Source organism: Triticum aestivum, chromosome 3A, assembly GCF_018294505.1.
Source record: "Triticum aestivum cultivar Chinese Spring chromosome 3A, IWGSC CS RefSeq v2.1, whole genome shotgun sequence".
NCBI lineage: Eukaryota > Viridiplantae > Streptophyta > Magnoliopsida > Poales > Poaceae > Triticum > Triticum aestivum.
The window spans coordinates 471,496,024-471,518,375 of NC_057800.1; positions in this window are offsets into that span (position 1 = coordinate 471,496,024).

Genomic DNA, 22,352 nt, shown 5'->3' on the forward strand with positions numbered 1-22,352 from the left:
CTGTGGGTAAGCGCCAGGTAAAACCTTTCTCTCTCCTTTCTGTTTTCTATTTTAGTTACTATTTTCTATTTTTTCAATTTGTTTTGATTTAGTTCAAGCACTAAACCATTTTTGTTTCTTCTGATAATTTTTGCAGGGACTGAAAGGAATATTCTAAAGCCCCTCACAAAATAACAGAATTATTGAAGCATTAAATATATTTATAACATATATTTGCTCCAACTCAAATACAATATGAATTAATTCAAAAATCCATAAATGGCCAAGAAATATGCTCATCATTTTTGGCAGGGGTTTTCACCTTTATCATAAATCATGAACATTTTCAAAGGGCATTTTGGGGTCTTTGAAAAGATTTAAGTTTGAACCTGGTTGAATTTCATTTGCTGCTAGGGTTTATTATCCCCTATTTCAAGTTTAACTGAAATTTTAGACATGATGCAACACCAGATGCTAGCACTAAGCATTGCCAGAACTAGGGATGTGACATTCTCTTACTCGAGGTCCCCGAGGTGGTACTGGTGCATCACCCAGTTGGTCCTCTGCTGGTCGAAGTTCTTGTTGGTGTGCAGCACCAGAACCTTTTTGTTGCCCGTCTGCCGGCCGTTGACCATCACTGGCAAGGTATTTCTGGTGTTGTGCCACATCGCGTGCATGCCGCACTCCGACTGTATCTTGAGACGCATCCACGTGCCCCTTTTGAACGCCCTGGAATTGCACGGGAAGAAATGCTTGCTTAGGCCACTCAGTGTGATACCTGCAGTATTGTCGAATACAGGTTTTAGTGTACGTAGTTGGCATTTTCATAACATCTTTGGCATGTTGCAGTCACTTGTTTGACTTTTAATTAACTGTCAAATTGTAATTGCTTCAGCAGGTCTGCGTCTAAAAAGAAAATAGAGATATAAACAAAGGAATATGTTTGTGCAAGTAGACGGCCGATCCGTGTCTTACCTGGAAGTTTCTCAGGATGGGTGTAGCATATGCCGTGCTCGCTGTCGATGGTTGGTATGAACAAATCGATGAGAGGGTGAGATCTCGCGCTGTCAGCACTCACTTTGGCCTCAAGGTGCTCGATCAGCTCCTGATCCATGGGATCAAACTTGACGCCCGCCGGCAGCACCGGCCAATCCTTCTTCGACTTGCATGGGTTAATTCTAGTTATATGGTACTCAATGTATGATCAATCGACTGTTTTAAGTGAATGATGAAAGATTTCGACAGATAAGTGGTACTCCAAATCTGAAGTCCAGAATACCTGAACATGCCGCCGGGATTCTTGTGTCACCTCATGCGCAGCGTGTTGTCACGTCAATTCAATGTGTGGACATGATGAATAATTTGACCGACGTATACTAGTACTGCTACTGTACTACTTACTAGTCGTATTTAGTGTCACATTTTAACCATAGGTTTAACTAACAAGTACGCACTTGAAGCCTAAGTGATATATATATATATATACTGCACATCATCTCCTCATCATTATCAGTACATCCTGCGCAGGTGAGTTAGGATGCACTTGATCCCAGAAAGGTATCTATCCTTCAAACCAGAGGAGTGCTTCAAACTAACAACAGTACATAATATGCAACAAAAGAGGGTCGTGCTACAGTAGCAGAATACATGGCTTAGCTACATATCAGTACGAATCAAGTTGTGCATATTTGCTGTTGGCATGAACCACATCATCGCATGTCGGGTTTGCAAAAGCCATCCATCGCATGGAAGCTTGATGCCTTTCACACACTGAAGATTATCTAGCAACAAGCTGTGTCGACGAATCTTTGGATATGGTGATTCATGAAACCCATGGTATGATGTGTAAACACAGTCCCCCCTGGTGAATGGAAGTTGCATAGCACGGTAATCATAGCCGGTGATATGATCCATGAAATGGTTTGATGAAATGGTTTGGTCATTTTGGTACGTGCAAATGAGCATCAAATGACCACCGTTAGCTGAACGAGTGATAAACCACCACCCATCGGCTGGTATGATTCCAGGTCCTGGAATCATGAAGGCCAGCGCATTTGCGTCTGCTGTAACAATTCAAACTGGAGACCAAAAGGACAAAAATAAGCAATCATGTTTAGAGTATGTGTGGAATTAAGATTATTATAATAGTGACACATATCATAGACAGAGAATTGCAATGTCGTGGTCATAATCATACCCCAAGTTAAAAAAATAAGCCAATGGCTTTCATATTCTAGCAATATATCATGGTTCAAACATCATGTAACAATGAGAGGAAAATAGATATGACAGGGCCTACTCATATTCTACCATAGCACTTACTACATTTATCATATCAACTCTATTTTATAACATGCGTTGTTATAAAAATCTTGGAAATGAGAGTAACATATAGCAATCATGAGGTTATACTCATAATATCTATTCTAGAATCATTAGATACCAATTGTTCTCATATCAATTCTAACAATAACATGTGTGGTCATAAAAATCTAGGAAATGAGAGGAACATGTAGCAATGATGTGGTTATAGACATACTATACATTCTAAATTTGTAACAATGAATAGGCAGTCGTATTCTTAAGGTAAAAATGAGATGAGATAGAACAACAACATGACGATAGATTCCACCAGTATAGGCAGCCAATCTGTGCGTCGACCGCATAAACGATGCCATCATGCACTATAGCATCAGAGAAAAGTGTTGGGTAAAGAGGATCGACGATGAGCCATAACCATGTATGGCGACCGGATTCCAGATAGACTAATCCCATGTTGAACACAACAGCGAGCTTGTAATCCATGTACTCTTCTGATGGTGTGGGCACTTCGCAGATTACAACCTTCAGCAAACAGAGGTCGAGCCAAAAGCTCCACGCGTCACGTGCGTAGTAGGCAGGAGTGTCCGGCGGGCCGCGAGGCTCGATGGCGGCGGTATCCAAAGATGGAAGGGTGATCTCTCGCTGGGTGTAGATATCCATGATATGCCACGGACTACTGGATTGGTGGATGAGGACGATCCAGTTGGCCTTCATGCCCGCCCAGTAGTGGCCACGAATGAAGGACAAGTGGATGGGTACTGGTAGCATGTCGAGGGGCACCACGGCAACCTCTGTAGGATCGTCAAGTCGGTGTTTGGGCCACCTGCGAGGATCGGGCATCAGCAAGCAAGGTGTCTTGAAAAGAGGCGGCTGGTTGTAGACGAGTAGACGGTACAAAGACACCGAGCATGCGGCCGGACGGACGGTGCTGAGTAGGTCCATACGATTACAGATCTGCTCCAAGAGAACATCGGGGAGGGAATTCCAATCGCGGCTCTGCGTGTTAGTCGGTTCTGCCATTGGGGTTTTTGGTGCCTGCGAGCCAGCGGGGAACTAGATTCGGGCGGGCGAGCGAAGAAGCTTCTCCTCGTGTGGCCAAGCAGTGAGTGGGGGGATATGGTACGCGCGAGCTACCAAGGAAGATAGCGCAGCGGGCGAGCAGAGAGCAGGGGGAAATGGTGTGCGACCAACGATGGGGAAGAGAGGATGAGGAAGAAGAGAGGAAGACGGGGAAGAAAGTGCATTAAATCTCAATTCTACTACTACTACCAGGATATACCGTCCTTCAGAGTGTAAATAGTTACACCGATGACAAATGTGTCTACCACAAGAGGGCCCATATGTCAGTTAATGGAGGACAGAAGCATGCTCTACTGGAAAACATGATGGTAGTAATGGGTAAGGCTGATTTAGTAACACCAACACGCTGGTTCAGCTTATTAATTAAGTGTCCCATCTGCTGCAGCGTGTATTGTCACTTCACTGCGAAGACTAGTTGAATAGTTCTCTCTGACCGAGATGGGGAATATAATGGATCGCGAAGACTTCCTTTCTACATTATCCCTATGCCTCTATGCTCACTTCACTCATCTTGCTTCGTAGTCACTTGTTGAAATCTCTAGAAAGACAAATACTCCGTATTTGGGAACAGAGGGAGGATTTTGCTCCGTATTTGGGAACAGAGGGAGGATTTTACTCCGTATTTGGGAACAGAGGGAGTATCACCATATGGAGGGAACAGAGGAAGCTTGAAGTATGAACATGTCAATGGGAGGGAGCAAGCCACATCCATGCATGCAACATTCAACACTCACGCATACACATGGATGCACACAACACTCACACACCCACGTTTCATATTAAGCCATATTAACCGGAAAGGACGCGGTATGGACTAGTACTAGTACTGCTTTGATGTGTCCCGTCAACTCGCCGAACGAGGAGAAGCTTGCTCACTACGCCTCTCCCTCGCCCACGCGCGCGGTGGTTCGCAGGACGAGGAGAGGGTTTTGACTACAACGCCCTCTCCCTCTCCCTCGCCCTCGCCCTCGCGGTGGACGTGCATCAGTTCAATCGATGTCAGATTGCCAGAAGCATAATGTGTACTGTAGTATCATCATTGTTGGACCTTCCAAAGAGGCAAAGAGCCAAGTGCAAGGTTCACACGAGTACGAACTGTTGAACCTCCCGAAGAGGAAAAGAGCCAAGTGCAAGGTTTTATAGGAGCTTTCGTCCTAGTAGGAGTGTACTACAACTATAGCGAACGATGCTACTGTATGATGCCGCCATGTCACGTATATCCAAAGTTGTGCCACCTTTTTTTTCTCAAAGAGCATGTTGGAGCCCGTGTAACAACCACACAAGTTGCACGTATACATAACACATTTACTAGTAATAAAGTCTAAAGGACAAATGCCAGTATGCCACACAAGTTCATCTCCAATTCATGTGATAAATTTGTGCACGACTAGTCTACATATATTCGCAGCGCTACCATTCACAATTTACCGTACTCCACTTACACATTATAGATGGGCTACATGTCCTCCAGGTTCCAGTCCCAGGTGTTCTTCATGGATGGCACGATCCATAGCGGTGGGCAACGGGAATCATTGTCGCAACTTTCTAGTCCGGTTCCACACAATGGAGACTCATCCAAGCTGAAGCGACATAAATCAGGGATAGCGTGTCCCAGCATGTCATTCATCCGGCGGTGCGCACTGAAGACACAACCATGCTTCATGAACGGCATGCCTTCCGTGTCCTGCACGGAAGGTGGCATCCGCTTCACAATGGGGTAGCTATCCCCTATGAAAAGCGAGTACTATCCAAGAGTGTTCCTCGGCACCCACGTAGCATCATGGGGGTCGAACTCGGCGCCGTTCATCTGGTACATGCGGCATCTCAGATCCGGACACATGGTGATGTACATAGTCTAGGTCCATGCATAATAATGTTGTGCTCAAATATGGCGGTCAGTAATACTGTGCAGCAAATAGTACTACTCCGGTATAGAGGAAGTAAAATAACCGTCTTATTATATATAGCCACTCTTGGCTACATGGATGAGATAGTAAGACATGGAAAAACAAAAATGGTGGCAGCTAGTGGGTAAAAAGTACTCCAAGGTAAAAAGTACTCCTACTAGTATGTAAGTAGAGTACTAGTACAACAATGAAAGAGAAGGCGAGAGGGTTAAAAAAATGGAATACTTGGGTAGATGGTGACGGTCCGATCGTGGTAGATTGTGTGACCACATTGCACATCAGTGGTACCATGGGTAACGACTGCTAAGATAGTTGATCCCAATATGCCAAAGTCAGCAACAAGGTTCCAGGTTCGACCGAATTGCGGATGCAAATGCACATCCAGGATCAGTGATCTTATTTTGATCGCGGGATGACTGGTCCCTGTAAAATAATGGAGTATCGTTAGGGATGCAAATGATGGTTTGTGCATTCCGTTTGTAATCTCCCATACCATAGGATGGCAACTAGATGAAACAAGTCCCCTGGCTTGTCACCGCGAAGATGCGGCCTAGATGGTGCACGGCGTCTTCGAACGTGTAGGGGTACAAATCTGCCGCCGCCAACATGCGCCAGCCTCTGTCGTTACTGCCCGTTGCATTGATGGCAATCCTTATGTCGAACACCGCGATGAGATAGTAATCGTCGTAGCCGCGTTGCTTTGTTGGCGGCTCCGTAATTTCTATATTCTTCAATCTCATGTAGGCATCATCATACGTATTCAAGCCCAGCCAGTCCGGAAGGCCGATCCCAATGGTGGAGAAGGGGTCTACCCGAACGGCCGCGCTACTATGGATGTTGTGCAAAATGATGGTGGTATCTGACCGGAGGTATGCAAGCCAATCTTTGTTGGCACCAACCCAAACCTATATATAAGACGGTGGGCAGCGGAGAAATTACAGGATGGAAATGGAATAACTAAGTACTACATGATCAAACTCCATTACTGACCTGCTCATCGGACAGAATCCGACTACCTCTCAACGTCGGCAACTCTAGCGGAGTCAACGTGCAACCATGGCCAGGGAGCGGTGGACTGTTCGAAGGATTGTCCCATAGAAGAACCTTCTCCTCGAGGACGCATGGAAGACCAACAAGCATGGCCTTTTCCCAAGCCTTTTTAAGCACCTTCTTGAAAAAGTTGGTGCAGGAAGCACCGAGTCTTGCGGCGGTGAGGATGTCAGAGCGGCGTGCGATTTCTCCCGGAGGATCGTCGTCCAAGGTCTCCCAGCCCCGACGGGGAGGAGAACCGCCTGGCGAATCCATGGGAGCAGTGACGAACTGCCTTCTCTTCAGGGGGAGGGGAACTGGCGAGGAGGAGATAAGAGCATAGTAACCGCAGGGCCTCGTCCCTTCCAACTGTAGATCGTTCCTCAGCGAAGGGGTGAGGCTATTATTTACTACTAGTACTAGCATTATGGGATGTTATGGGATTGCATTATACTGTAAATAATAGCACTAGTAAGAAATTTTTGGCACTACCTAGTAGTTTTTGGCGTGGATTAAGAAATTTTGGGTATGTTTTTGCTATTTTTTGTACACGCCAACTAGTGTCAAAAAACGTCTTGCATTATGTGACGGAGGAGTACGTACTTGTACTGTAGCAGTACTAGTACTACTTTCTCAACTAGTAGTGCGATGTACTGTACTTCTAGTATAGTGCACCAGTTTTGAACTCTTGAATCTCAGGGCCAAGGAGCTACAGTTGGAAGTGGAGGGTACTATGTACTGTTCTCTAGAACCATCACTGTACTATCAATGCAGGGAAAGTACACCTGCGTAGTGGCCTAGTGGGTACTCTCGGTGCTCTATTTAGCCGCTCCTCTCACGTAGCTGGCCTACTCAACCGCTCCTCTCACGCACACACTATTATCAACGATGGTTACTGCGGGGGCAGAACATTTGAGTTATTTGATACAGCGAGACTAGGCTTTTCGCTTCCATTTGTGGAGGTGTAATGGATCTCGTTGAACTTTGTTAGTAGTTCCTTCTTTATGAATGAGATGAAGCAAAGATTTTGCCTCCGTTTCAAAAAAACACGTCAAGAGGAATTTCTATTATAGTAGAGCCGATAATGGAGGGAAGTCCATGCGTGTAATGCCACAAGCTATAGAGTAGTAGTAGAGCACTTTACGTACAGAGCCATATTGCATAGTTCCGAATGCCCCGCCAGGCTTTTCCGGCTCCTCGGGCTTAATTGGGAGGCGCTAGTTTAAATATGCTACTACTAGCTGATGAGGAAGCTGCAAGCGAGGTGGGGCTAGGGCGAGAATGCAAGCCACGAGATGCTGGGAAGGTAAACCCGTTCACGTGCCTAGGATATCCAGCGCACCCAGATTGTGGTGCCGCACGTCCGTTTGACTTCAAAACTCAAACTGCCCATGCAAAATATTGGCTCACAGCGAAGTTACTATTTTAAAAAAAGGCTGCCATGCGTTCGGCCGGGATCGAACCCACAAAATGAGTTATACACTCCCGCGACCACTAGTAGTACTCATTGTAGTACAACGCAACCTAGAATCGCCTTTTGTCGCTAGTAGTACATTGTTCCTTACAAGAAACCCCTAATAATGCAAGAAACCACTAATAATGCCAAGAAACTACTACCACTTGCATACGTGGTAGACTTAAGATAAGACTACCTTATCAACCATTGTACATGCTCTTACCAACCAGCCCTACCAAGAAACGACTACTCTACAAAGTGCTGTTGTAGGCACGTTTCAACCCATGGCCCTGTTTGGATACATTTGTTGTCAATCTAACCTTGCCATCCGAACACCACTTTGGTTAGAGTTAGTTCAGGGTTAGAATCTAACCTCTGACTTAGAGTATCCAAACAGGGCCCATGTCGCCCATTAAGTCAACGCCTTCTATTTGACCGGGCGTTATGACTTGTGGGACCTACATGTCAGTCTGCACAAAAATCCCTGAGTGACCTCCTACCTCGGGCCCGTCCACCTAGTCATCCTCGGCCATGGGATGCAGCTACCGCCGCTGATAGAAGGCGAGGTCAAAACCGCCGGCAGTGCGGAGCCCATCTTGCGGCAGCTCAGATGCCAGCTCCGTCCAGCGCTCGCAGCCGCTAGCTAGCCAAGATAGCTCCGTCCAGCTGCTTGTCTGCAAGGTTTGCTAGCTAGATTGGCACGGTGGCGCAGCGGCTTACTCGCGTGCGCCGCGCTAAGGCCAGCCATATGGCTCGAGCAAAGGCCAGCGCGGCGTCCGGCCCGTCCGGCGGAGCGGCGGCCAACTCGCTCACCGTCGGCGTCACCGAGGAACACGCATCAATACTGTTTGAAGTAATGTTCAGGAAAAAATAATGATTTGAGGGGGAATAACAGGATAGAAGGTTAGATGTGGGTCCCTTGTGTCAATGGTCAAACAAAATGTGTTGGTTTAAGCTGCCTCGTCAGCACGGACGTGTGGGCCAACCCTGTCATAAATGGGTTTAAACTAACCTAATCGGTAGGTAGTAGTTTTTGGTGTGGATTAAGAAATTTTGGGTATGTTTTCGCTATTTTTTGTAGAATAGATTCTTCCTAGGGCTGGTTAAAAGTGGTAGTTTTTTGTTAAATACTCTACATATTGTAAGTAGGAGTGAAAGTTAAGCTTTGGAACCCAATATGCAAGGCTAGTTACATAGTGCATATGTGTACATGATTGAAAGTAAATATCAACCATGAGTGACTAATATCTTGATGGAAAACTCAAAACTATGGAATACCAGGGAAAAATTGCATGGTTGGAAATACTAGCAATGTTCATGTGCGTTTAAATGAAGCATAATTAGAATAATACTTATGCACAAACTTGATACAAAACACTCTAATTTTGATATACATATATCACTAGAGATATATTATATTTCAATTAGAATATATTTCTTGGGCTGTTTTGGTGAGGTCAGGGAGGGATGTGGTTGGTTTTAAGATACTAATTATGGGTTTCTCTACAAATTGGTAGACAAGTGGGATGTTTGTGAGAAAAGGCAACAACTTACCGCACAGTCGTTAGATGTAGATCTAATGGTCACAAACGACGGATGTAGACACACCATCATCACCAACTTAGTCTTCTATAGGAGTACTAGCAAGATCCGTGCATTGCACGGAACATCAAGATGCATTTTTTTTAAAAACACTCGTTGTGATTGACCCATGCGGGAGTAATTCCATGTGTAAAAACTAATGATATCTTGAGAAATCGGATATAAGGTGAAGAGGAGTGGGGTGTGGTGGTGATTGGTGGTCGGACTGAGCGGAGGCATGGGGATTGACAATGCCGGCAACGGCCACCAGGCCAGTTTGTTCCGTAGGCTTCCTTTCTTAATTGCTCAACAATGAGGTTATTGGAGATAAGGATGAACGAGGGAAGGCCTTGTCTGCAAATGTGGAGAGGGGTGTGGGTATATTTTAGTTTAATTTCCATCAGTCAGATATAGATCGGACGGTCTATATTGAAAGATGGCACACGTACCATCATCACCAACTCAGTTTTTTATGAGAAGAAATGTAAGTATGGAGATACAAACGTATTATCGATACTTGTTTCCGTAAAGTAGCATCTACATTCTATTCAATGCCTCAACATGTGAGGCCTTAGCACAATGACTTCTCGACTGTGTAAAACAAAGGTTTTCCCGTCACCGATAAGGAGGGGGTGATGGCAGCGCGCTTTTTGGCTTGCTCTAGTCCTAGTAGTCATACTAGGTGGTCTAAGCACGTGTAGATTTATTCTTTTTCACATCTCGTGTTCGCCGTACTGCCATGACTGTTGATGAATAGAGGTTAAGTTATTCATGGGGAAACCCTTGTTGAGCGTGTTTGCGAGAGATAGAGACAGTGTGCGTGTGTGATATGTCTAGAGACCAAGGCAATGATAACAGATTCTTTGTGTCTATGTGTATGTAGGATAGAGAGAGACATATACATGGGGCTTTGTGTTGTGTAACATGGAGACACATATACATAATTAGAGAGTGAGTGTGCGAGATACACATGCGGACATGGGGAGAGATGAGGATCCAGATTAATGAGTGTTTGCGCGTGTGTTTGTGTGTGAGAGGGAGTGTGTGTATGTGGAGTAGAGAGACCACTAATGATGTAAACCTAGTATAAGGGAAGGGGGAATGGTGTGACATGTGTAGTAGCGGGATAGCATGGGTGCGGGCGGGGGGAGCAGACTATTTGGAAGAGACATCGATTGTGTGTGGGAGAGGGGTGTGAGAGTGAGAGAGAGAGAGCTAGCGATGGAGAGAGAGAGAGAGGAAGAGAGGGGGCGAGAGAGGGGGCGTTTGTGTCCATAAATGGCATATAGATAGGGAGACAATGTTGATGTTGTTTGAAATTGGCCTATGTACGGAGACGCAAGGGAAGCGAGTCATCGTGTGTGTGATAGAGACTTCATGATAGATCTAGAATAGATGGTGTAGAGAACAATGTGCGAGATCGAGAATGATGATACATTAGGGAGCTATGGAAAGATTGACGACATATATGTATACAGGGAGGAGCTGGGGCGGGTCCGCATGTGGGAGAGATAGAAAGAGGAGAGTGGTGCACAAGGAGACAAAGTGTGCTTGTTTTGCAGTGGGGGTGGTGTGTGAGGTGAGTGTGCGAGAACCACATAACTAGGGAGATAGACGTTTGGGGGCGATGTTTTGTGTGTATGGGAAAGATACACTCTACATAGTGCGTGTGCTTGGGAAAGAGAAATGCCGGGAGACCTAGCTAGAGAGTGGGGGAAGAGATGTGCGCATGCCCAAGAGACAAAGTGATAGAGACCTATATTGGGGTCCGGACTTTAGAAGAGAGAGGGGTGTTAATGTGCTCGTGTGTTGGTGTTTGGGGGAGAGAACGACTTCTCTGTGTTTGTGTGTTTGGGGGAGGGAACGACTTCTCTGTGTTCCTTCTCACATCAAAATATCTCGCGCCCGAAAGTTTAGCCCTGCGATATTCCTGTTTTACCCCTGCCACATGAACGGAAAAGGGCTCCTTTGGTAACTCCATTGTTTTCCCCTCTTTGCCCCCAACATTCTTCCCCAGAGCCCCTCCGCTTCCCCTCCCCGACCCCCATCCACGGCAAGCCGCCAAATCTAGTCCTCCACCGCAGCGGTGGACCTCACACCCCGACGGATCTACCTTCCGCACCTTGGAACCCCCAACTGCCAACTCACCACTTCATCGGAGCCGCTTCAGCGACTAGCTTATACACCGCTCCAGATCTCCTTGACCGCCATCATGGTCCACCGCACTGGATCTGCTTTACCGGCGCCCTCGTCCACCACAGTGTAGGCCCTTCACTGACTCCCTCGTTCGTCCCTTCGCTGGCCCTTCATACAAGCCCTCGTCCGCCACAACAGATCCGCCTCACCGAACGCACTGTAGAATGCGCCCACTGAAGCCTTCGTCCACTGCACCGGACCAGCTCCACGGACGCCATATTCAACTCCACCGGCCCTGGTTTACCAATGCCATAGGCTCATCAGGTTATTTCAACCTATACTCCTTCGGTTTTTCTCTTTATCGTGCAACTGTTCACTTACCACAGATGAGCTTTCTTGTATGTCGACAGGCGCCGCAACCGTAGCACCGGAGCCGCTTCAGTGACGGCGACAGCTGGCCCAAACTCAACAGCAACACGAGCACCATTGACGATCCTTAGCTATCAAGTATGCCAACGATACCCATACGCCACCGAGAATCAGGTACTATTATCCAACGGCCGGCGCCTACGTTCAGTTTCTTAGCATAAGCACCGCATCTTTGATTTTCTTCAGGGCATCAATCAGTTTTTCATGAGACACGTTATTCTGTTTGCACCTGTAGGGCCATACTTCTGGCAGTGAACATGTTACATGTGCTAAATTACATAACAATGCACATATAGTTAATATGCTTTAGTTTTGTCCTAAGTATTACTGTACTTCCTAGATATCACTGCCTACTATTTCACTTCTTGCATGCTATATTTATGATAGTGGTGTTGTTCTGATGCCACCTGTTGGTTCCATCAGCCTGCTTCATGTTCTCTATGCTTAATTACACATCAGCAAACTAGCATGTGGTTTCGCTGGTTTTTGTTCGTTTTACCCTACATTTTCTGATGCTAGCTATTACATCACTGCTATGAGCCTCTGTTCATTAATTTTGTGTGTGTTCTTGATCTTCCCAAGTTGCATGACTAATTTGATGCTTCTATTAATTATGGAGCTGCCAACCCCATCAAGCAAAATATTTGTTCTTTTGGGGCTGGCACCTCGAACAAGCATAAAAATAGAGGGAAGCAGATATATTGTCGTGTATGCACACGCCCTTCTTTCATTAGTTTAGATGAACCATTGATGATCAATTCGAACCAGTGCATGCGATTAAAATTAATTTTTACCTAAATAGAGGGTGCAGAATAAACTACAACAAGTAGATTTGCAACCACGGGATGCTGACGATATCTTGAAAGAACATTGCAACAGCAGCAAGGCTTCACAGCAACATATGGTAAGCCAGTGTGTTTTAGTACATGTGAAATGTAATGCATGTGGGCTGCTTTCTTGGCTTGTGCCCTCAACCTGTAATCCTACAGAATAGCAAATAGTTCAGTTGTCTGCTTTGTTGTATTGCTTGATTCGAATGCTTGTTTGTTACTTGTTACACTATACTTGAGTTGGCCAATATGTCAGCAGTGCCTGTTGTACTATCGTAAAGAAATGCATGCCTAGTTCATTTGAGTCCTTACCTTTTCCTCTAAACTTCATCACAAGACTGTCTTCGTAGTTTATATGAGGCCACACTATTTTTTCTCAGATTATTTCAACTGCTTAGATGCCTTGGCAACTTAAATATAGCGGTGGTACACTCCCTTTCAACTAGGGATGTCAACTAGGTCCCGTTTAATCCCGATTAAAGTCCACTAGTGGTATGATAGTTCAAAAGAGTTTTTGTTTTTTGAGGAAAATGAACCAGGGAGCTAGCAAAAACTAACTAGATGGGACTGGTGGATGTCGTTTATTTGCCACTTACATCCCTAGTTTCAGCTTACCATTTTAATTTATTTTCGGCTGATGCTGCTTCAAACCATTTAAATATAGCTTGCCATGCTCGGCAATAATTCGTATGTCGTTTACCATGTAAGCTTACTGCCTGGATCATGGCGATAACTATCTCTTACTTATGTCCAGCCGAAACCTTTCAGGATGCCGTTCACACTAGGACACAATGTACAACCCCAGAATCTATTTGTGGAAGCAGTGCGCCATCCATGTTACCAGATGGTAGCAGTTCAGGGGCAACACCGCCGGAGAGCATTCTGAGCACAGATATTATAGTTCTTGAGGCTCTACTAGAGGAAGAAAGAGATGGTGTGGCTGCCATGAATGAGGTAATCTCGATATTGAAGATGGAAATTATGCAATTAGCTGCACGCATTATGCAAGCAACCCAAGAATTGGAGGAAGTAAGAATGTTGCATTTGAAGACGGAGGAGGTCCTGCTGCTTCTGCTATCCGAAGCCCAGGGTAATCCCAGTTCTTCTTTAGATAGCAGTTGAAATTGTCATTAGATTATTGTACTTGCATGTTGTGTCATGTCTCTGAATGGATTATGTTGTAAGACCCCTATGTTGTCCATGTGTTGTAATGATCCGATTTTTTTACGCGAGGTAATCCTCAGTACTTGTATGATTGACATAAGGTGAACTATTTTTCGTGTGAGCATATTGTATTGGATGAAATAACTATTTGACTCAAAGTGTATCCAACCTACTGAATTCGAAGATCACGACATTTCTAAATCATAATCATATATAAAGGTGGAATACGTCTTTGTTGTGGTTTTGAAGAAATAAATAACAAAATGTAGAATTATCTGTGGATATTCGTAATCGGATAAAAATTGGATTTGGATTTAGTTGCCAGGGCCCAGGGCAAACATGAATGCTAATTCTCCCAAGTTTTGAATGAAGTGGCTAAACACCCACTATCATCTGTGGGCTGCCCGAAGCAAGGGTTTGCGAGATGGAAATAACTATCTACCCCTGACACTTGACATCCTTATCGACCGGATTTACACTGCTGTCGATAGGGGTAGACTAGTAACTTCAATCAGACGTGATACGACGGCCTTTGAGCCCATTCAGACACGGTGGGCGCCAAACGTGGGCGGCAAAACACATTTGATTCAAGCTCGTCCGAAAGACATGTGTCTCTCCCTCCATTTCCCCATTCATCCATGGTGGGCGGCAAAACAAACTCTCCTCGTCTGAAATCAATGTAGGCTAATATTTTAAATAGGGGCAGATGTGTAACTTCCCTCAGACGTGACACAACCGCCCTACCTGTCAGCCATGTTCATACACCGTGGGCGCCAACCGTGGGCGGCAAAACACCCTCTCCTCGCCCGAAATCGTTACTGACAAATATTTGGGAGATGCAAGATTACCGTCCTATCCCCATCCGACATGATGTCGAAATTTTAAACGGGGGGTAAGTTCGTAACTTTCCCACATTTCAGACAAGCGCGTCCCAAAGTTTGAGATCCCCCTCCCCTCCATTTCCCATTCATACATCGTCGGCGCCACGACAACCTCCCCACTGCGGCCAACCTCCTCCGTCCGCCACCCCATCCTCCACCTTGCCGGAGCCGCTACCCCTACCCCGTCGTCCACTACAAGAGATGGACGTCTCTCATCGACGGCGCCAGACTAGGATCCTTTCATCACGTCATCTCGCTTCATCGGCGCCGTCGTCCACTTTGTCATTGCCGCTCCTACGACCGCCTCGTCCACGGCAACATGATTTATCCCCAACCCGGCCATCTGCCATCTAAAATCTTCTTCCCCACCGCCGACAGCCATCGCACCCACAACACCCTCAACGTATCAGCAGGGGCCTACACGGCATCGCAAGAGAGGTGGTACTCTTCCATATGTGCTTAAGTTATTGATCTCACCCGGAAAATAGATCTTAAATTGTTTACTGTACTTTTCTTGTCTGTACCAAATCGTAGTGGCTAGTTGAATGCAAACATTGGTTGCGAAGTAGCTTTGTCCGATTTGCACCTTCAGATCCGCCATGTCATGGTCACTATACTCGTAAAGCTTATGGTTTCCCTCCTTTATATTCACTACCATCATCGTAGGTGCTTCACTGCTTCGTGTCGTCCTAGCACTGCTCCTCAAGACCTCAACCCATCAAGCGAAACAACATGCCACTCATAATTCTTACGTGTTTAAATACGAATCTGATATGATGCTCATATTACTAAAACAGAGAATGTTTAATTGGTCACGTAATGTTCCTACATTCGTTTTGAAAAGCATGTGCGCCACCCACTAGTCTAGCTAGTTCCACTTTCCTGAGTTTACTCTTGATGCTTAGGGTTTTCCCCTTTTATCTACTCTACTATGATCTACGTAGGTGCTTTTTGTCATACAAGCATTACTCCACCCTTCAAGCTAAACAACACAACACTCAAAATTCCAAAGCTTAGTTGTTCAAATATGATTGTGATATGATACTGATATTAGTTAACAGACACATTTAGTTGGTTAGCTAAAGGTCCCACTTGAGTTTCCAATTGCATGTCGCGACATATAGAGAGACAGCAGAATTGCATTTCTTTGTCACTTGTTGACTGTACTTTCTAGTCCATACCAAATCTTAGTTGTTATTTCAAAGCAAATATCGGTTGCTAACTACCCTTTGCGCGGTTTGCAGCTTCAGATCTGCCATCCCACTGCCATGGTCAACACTATACTCATCATGCTTACGGTTTCCCCATTTTATGATGACCACGATCAGCCTACGTGGTTCGTGTCGTAATAGGACTGCTCCACCCATCGAGCTAAACAAGCTTAGTTGTACAAATTCAAATATGATATTATGCTGATATTAGTAAAACTGAGAGATGCTTAATTAGTCAGCTAAATGTTCCTACTTTAGTTTCGAAATGCATGTGAGCCACATATGGAGAGACCAGAAGGAATAGTATTTCTCTGTGCACTCTGGTTCATCATGGGTGGCCAACCGACATTGTATAGAAAGACTTGTAATATCTTCAATCTGCTTGCTCTGCTGCTCTTCTTTAAGATGATCCTCTTCTCTTGCGGTCGACTGGTCAGGTCGAGTTATTCTCCCTTAGTATATTTTGAATCTGTCAAGTCAGGTCGACTTGTTCTTCTTTACTATATGTTGAAGCTGTCATCTGCGAAGTATCATCACTTCTGGAGCTCTCATATTTTGAGTAGTAGGCCACATTATATTAATGCACACACCAAATTATAGCATGCATGGCACCTCTTAGAAGAATTGCAGAGATAGCACAAAGGGGTTTACAAGGAGGAAGTATTGGATTAGAATCACTTCTGCATTACAAAGATAATCTCACTTGTCTTTACGTTTTCATGCATGTCAGGTATTGAACATTATTCACCCATGAAGGTGCATGTTCTAACGTGGCAAGGTTGTATTGGTTGCACATATTTTGCATCTGACCTCTTGCATTACTCCTACTTTGTTACACCATCTGCTTAGTCTAAGCATCATATATAAGTATATGCCATACCTATCCATTTTGTGTACCTATTCCATGTGTCGTCATACTATGTTTTCCAGTCAAATGTTGTTCTTTCGTAATAGATGTCCAAAAGGAAGAGGGTGATTGCAGATCCTCAAGGAGTACAAACTAGGTATTTGGAAAAGGTAGTGATACCTGTTAAATCAGATAGATCAGCAGCCATAGAAAACACAGGTCCAATTGTAACAGACTTTACCCCTACTCTGGTGGCCAAACCCCTATTAGAACTGCTGACAGCCCAGCGTCAGGTACTGTCTATGATATCAATTCGAAATTTGAACTCCTAAATTTCTGCATGTGCCTTACCTTCTCTCTTGTATGAAAACTAATTTCAGATGAATCTCCTTGCTCAAAGGATCATAGGATCTCACGACAATACTGGACTCTGCATTGCTCTTGTCAGTACCTCTTGCCCTTTGTCAGCATACTTACACTCATTGCTGTTTGATTATGTAGCATCACTGTAAATGTTCGCTTCTTTATCCTCCCTTTGCTTGAAATTATAAGATCTATATTTACTCTTAGATAAATGTAGAATTAACACAATGGTTATGAAGTTTTGGATTGCTCATGTAAGTACATGTTGTCATGTACTCCCTCTGTATCGAATTAATTGTTGATCAATTGGATGTATTTAGAACTTAATAGTGCTAGATACATCCATTTGAGCGACAACTAATAACCGACAATGGTGGTATTACTGTACATGCATCACGAGATAGTTGATTGTCTAGCATTACTCTGCATCTTATCTGCCCTGCCCTCCACTTTCTCCAAATTATCATATCTACATTTACTCTTACCAAATGTTGAATAAAGCCAATGCCACTACACACGTTGATGTGTGCATTCCTCTTGTCAGTACCTTTTGCCTTGTAACGTTGTACTTAATTAATTGCTATTTGATTATGTATCATCAGTCTGCACCTGAGCTTCATTATCCTCTATTTCTTCCAATATTATTTGATCTATATTTACTCTTTGCAAAATGTAGAATAATGGCAACGCTTATAAAGAATTTTCTTTGGGGAATTTATTGAATTATCTTTCCATCAACATGGAGAAGGGCTTTGTCCCGCCCGTGTTAACATGTAATGTAAGTTCATCCCTCTCAAGCCTTCAAACTTTGTTCTAGTATAGATTTGGATAGGCATCATTTCCTCCATTGCTGTTTACATCTGATTGGATGTTTGCAACAACTACCAGTTTTAAATTGTAGTTGTTAAAACATGTTCCTTATGCAGAACAGATCCATTTATTTGCTTATATAATTGTGAAACCTGTTACGTGTCTCCTTGTTTCTCTCTCAGAGTCATATCTCTTATGCCAGGCAGAACTTTAGGAAAGATAGTGAGCCAAACCATCTTGAGGATAGGGAGATGACCCCAAGGTCCTGTCTTGATGAAGACAGTGAGTTGAAGCTACTCACCAGTAGGTGTGAGACAACCTCTGTGCAGTCGTTGCCTCAATCAGTTCGACTTATTCAGTCTCAACTTAAAGCGGAAAGGCTTGCTTCAGCTCAGCTCAGACTTGAAGTCAAAGATGTAATGAAGATGTCAAGGGACTGCCTTGCGCACTATGGTGCCATACAGCTAGGGATGAAGCATCTATCGTTGACACAATGAGGTCTCATTAGCTTGTTCGGCTGCTTGCGGGGCCCGAGCTTCCCAGGTCTAGTGCCTTCTGAAGTGCTCTCAGTTTTGTATATTCTTTTGTCAGCGCGTTTATATGCACTGGTGGCGACCTTTGATGCCCAGTGTATGTAATCCGCGGTCATGTTGCGCTTTATTATCACCGGTAGCGAACTTTGATTCCCAGTGGATGTAATATGCCGTAATTTCTTTGTTGTATAGTCTAGGTTTATTCTTTGGTTGGTATGCTATAATTTAGGCCAGAAGGTTCAGTGGATCTCAGTGTTGTCGGTCTTCAGGTTGTCCCGTTACTCATATGGGCCAAAACGTGGACCTATAATCATCTTGGGCCATTAGCAGGACTAAACCTATAGTAGTTTCCCGCCTTTAACAGGCCATGGGCTACATATTTACTGCAGTGACACTGGGCTTTCTACGGGCCATAGAAACAATGGGCCTTCTACGGTCCATAGAAACAATGGGCCTTCTACGGGCCATACCATCAATGGGCCTTAGACGGGCCGATGATCGATTAGCCAAACATGGGCCAAAAATAGACCGCATTATGGCCGTAAACGGGCTAGAGTTGGAGTCGTCCATTCATGGGCCGACCATAACGGGCCGTAGTTGATGATGCTATGAAAACGGCCCAACGTATTAACGGGCCACAAACAGGCCGACTATAACCACAGGCTGAATTTGGCCCACAAGCAGAAAATGGTAGTAACGGGCCGTAAGTAACCGAATGCTGGAAATGAGCCCAAGAATAAATGGGCCCTGAGAAGGCCGAAAGATAACATGGGCTACAAACGGCCCAATGGATTAATGGGACGTTAATGGGTATAAAGTGATACACTGTTCAGTACGGGCCAGTTCCACCATGGGCCGTTAATGGGCCAAGAGTTACAAAGGGCCTCTTATGGGCCGAAAGACGTCATGGGCCATACATGGGCCGAAACTTAAAATGGGATGGAATCATATTGGACGGCCCAGATGACGCGACTGGGCGTAATTCGGATAGGTCATAACGGGCCCTGGGTTAGCGGGCTATAAATGGGCTATATGCGAACATGCCATTAATAGGCTTTCCATGGGCTGGCCCACCACCTTTTGACCAAGTCAAACGGGCCGGCCTTTTCACAGGAATGGGCCTCTGTTCGGCTGTGCCACGTTTTGACGTATCATAGGCGCCTTCGGTCCAATGAGTGGATCACATCTGTCCCAACGGTGAGCCGACACGTGTTTCCTCCAGCGAATGATGATTTTACACGTGGAAAATCCCCATTAGTTGGGGCTGTTAGAGGGTTATCGGATCCAAAACTGGACCCGATAGCTTAATGGCGTTTCGTTACGGTGGATGCCACATGTCGGTCACCCTTGACGAAAGCACTTCTGTGACGTGCAATTTATCGTCATGGAAGTGGACACTTCCATGATGATAATTTTGGTAATGTCATGTAACACTTCTACGACAACACAGGTATGACTATCTTGATTCTGTCATAAAATTTTCATGGATGTACATGCATGACAGAAAACGTGACCTACTGTGAAAAACACGTATCATCATGGAAGTGTATTTTTTTGTAGTGATGAGGGGCGCACCTATAGGGGGAGTCCAACTAGGATTCCCAATCCTAGTTGGAGTCCCCTTCCTTTTCCAAGAGGGGAGAGTGGGAAGGAGTAGGAGAGGGAGAAGGTAAGAGAGGGGGGCGCTGCCCCCTCCCTAGTCCAATTCAGACTTGCCATGGGGGGGGGAACCGTTGAGGCCCTTCTCTCCTTTCCCGTATGGCCCATTAAGGCCCAATACTTCCCCCGACGAATTCTCGTAACTCTCCGGTACTCCAAAAAATACCCGAACCACACAGAACCCTTCCGATGTCCGAATATAGCCTTCCAATATATCGATCTTCACATCTCAACCATTTTGAGACTCCTTGTCATGTCCGTGATCTCATCCGGGACTCCGAACAAACTTCAGTCATCAAATCACATAACTCATAATAGACATCGTCATCGAACGTTAAGCGTGCGGATCCTATGGGTTCGAGAACTATGTAGACATGATCGAGACACATCTCCGATGAATAACCAGTAGCAGAACCTCGATGCTCATATTGGCTCCTACATATTCTACGAAGATCTTTATCGGTCAAACCGCATAACAATATACGTTCTTCCCTTTGTCATCGGTATGTTACTTGCCCAAAATTCGATCGTCGGTATCATCATACATAGTTCAATCTTGTTACTGGCAAGTCACTATACTCGTCCGTAAAGCAACATCCCACAACTAACTCATTAGTCACATTGCTTGCTAGGCTTATAGTGATGTGCATTACCGAGAGGGCCCAGAGATACCTCTGCGACAATCGGAGTGACAAATCCTAATCTTGATCTATGCCAACTCAACAAACACCATCAGAGACACCTGTAGAGCATCTTTATAATCACCGAATTATGTTGTGATGTTTGATATCACACAAGGTGTTCCTCCGGTATTCGGGAGTTGCATAATCTCATAGTCAAAGGAACATGTATAAGTCATGATGAAAGCAATAGCAATAAAAGTAAACAATCATTTATGCTAAGCTAACAGATGGGTCTTGTCCATCACATCATTCTCTAATGATGTGATCTCGTTCATCAAATGACAACACATGTCTATGGTCAGGAAACTTAACCATCTTTGATTAACGAGCTAGTCAAGTAGGGGCATACTAGGGACACTCTGTTTTATCTATGTATTCACACATGTACTAAGTTTCCGGTTAATACAATTCTAGCATGAATAATAAACATTTATCATGGTATAAGGAAATATAAATAACAACTTTATTATGGCCTCTAGGGCATATTTCCTTCAGTCTCCCACTTGCACTAAAGTCAATAATCTACTTCACATCGCCTTGTGATTTAACACCAATAGTTCATATTTTTATGTTATTAGTTCACATCTCCATGTGACTAATACCCAAAGGGTTTACTAGAGAGAATAATCTAGTTCACATTGCTATGTGATTAACACCCAAAGAGTGATCATGTTTTGCTTGTGAGAGAAGTTTAGTCAACAGGTCTGCCACATTCAGAGCCGTATGTATTTTGAAAATTTTCTATGTCTACAATGCTCTGCACGGAGCTACTCTAGCTAATTGCTCCCACTTTCAATATGTATCTAGATTGAGACTTAGAGTCATCTAGATCGGCGTCAAAGCTTGCATCGGCGTAACTCCTTACGACGAACTCCTTGTCACATACATAACCGAGAAACATTTCCTTATTCCACTAAGGAAATTATGACCGCTGTTCAGTGATCCACTCCTGGATCACTATTGTACCCTCTTGCCAAACTCATGGTGAGGTACACAATAGGTCGGGTACACAACATAGCATACTTTATAGAACCTATGACTCAGGCATAGGGAATGACTTTTCATTCTTTTCCTATTTTTTGCCGTGGTCGGGTTTTGAGTCATTACTCAACTTCACACCTTGCAACACAGGCAAGAACTCCTTCTTTGGCTGTTCCATTTTGAACTACTTTCAAAACTTGTCAAGGTATGTACTCATTGAAAAAATTTATCAAGCATCTTGATCTATCTCTATAGATCTTGATGCTCAATATCTAAGCATCTTCACCAAGGTGTTTCTTTGAAAAACTCCTTTCAAACACTCCTTTATGCTTTCCAGAAAATTCTACATTATTTCCTATCAACAATATGTCATTCACATATACTTAGAAATGCTGTAGTGCTCCCACTCACTTTCTTGTAAATATAGGCTTCACCGCAAGTTTGTATAAAACTATATGCTTTGATCAACTC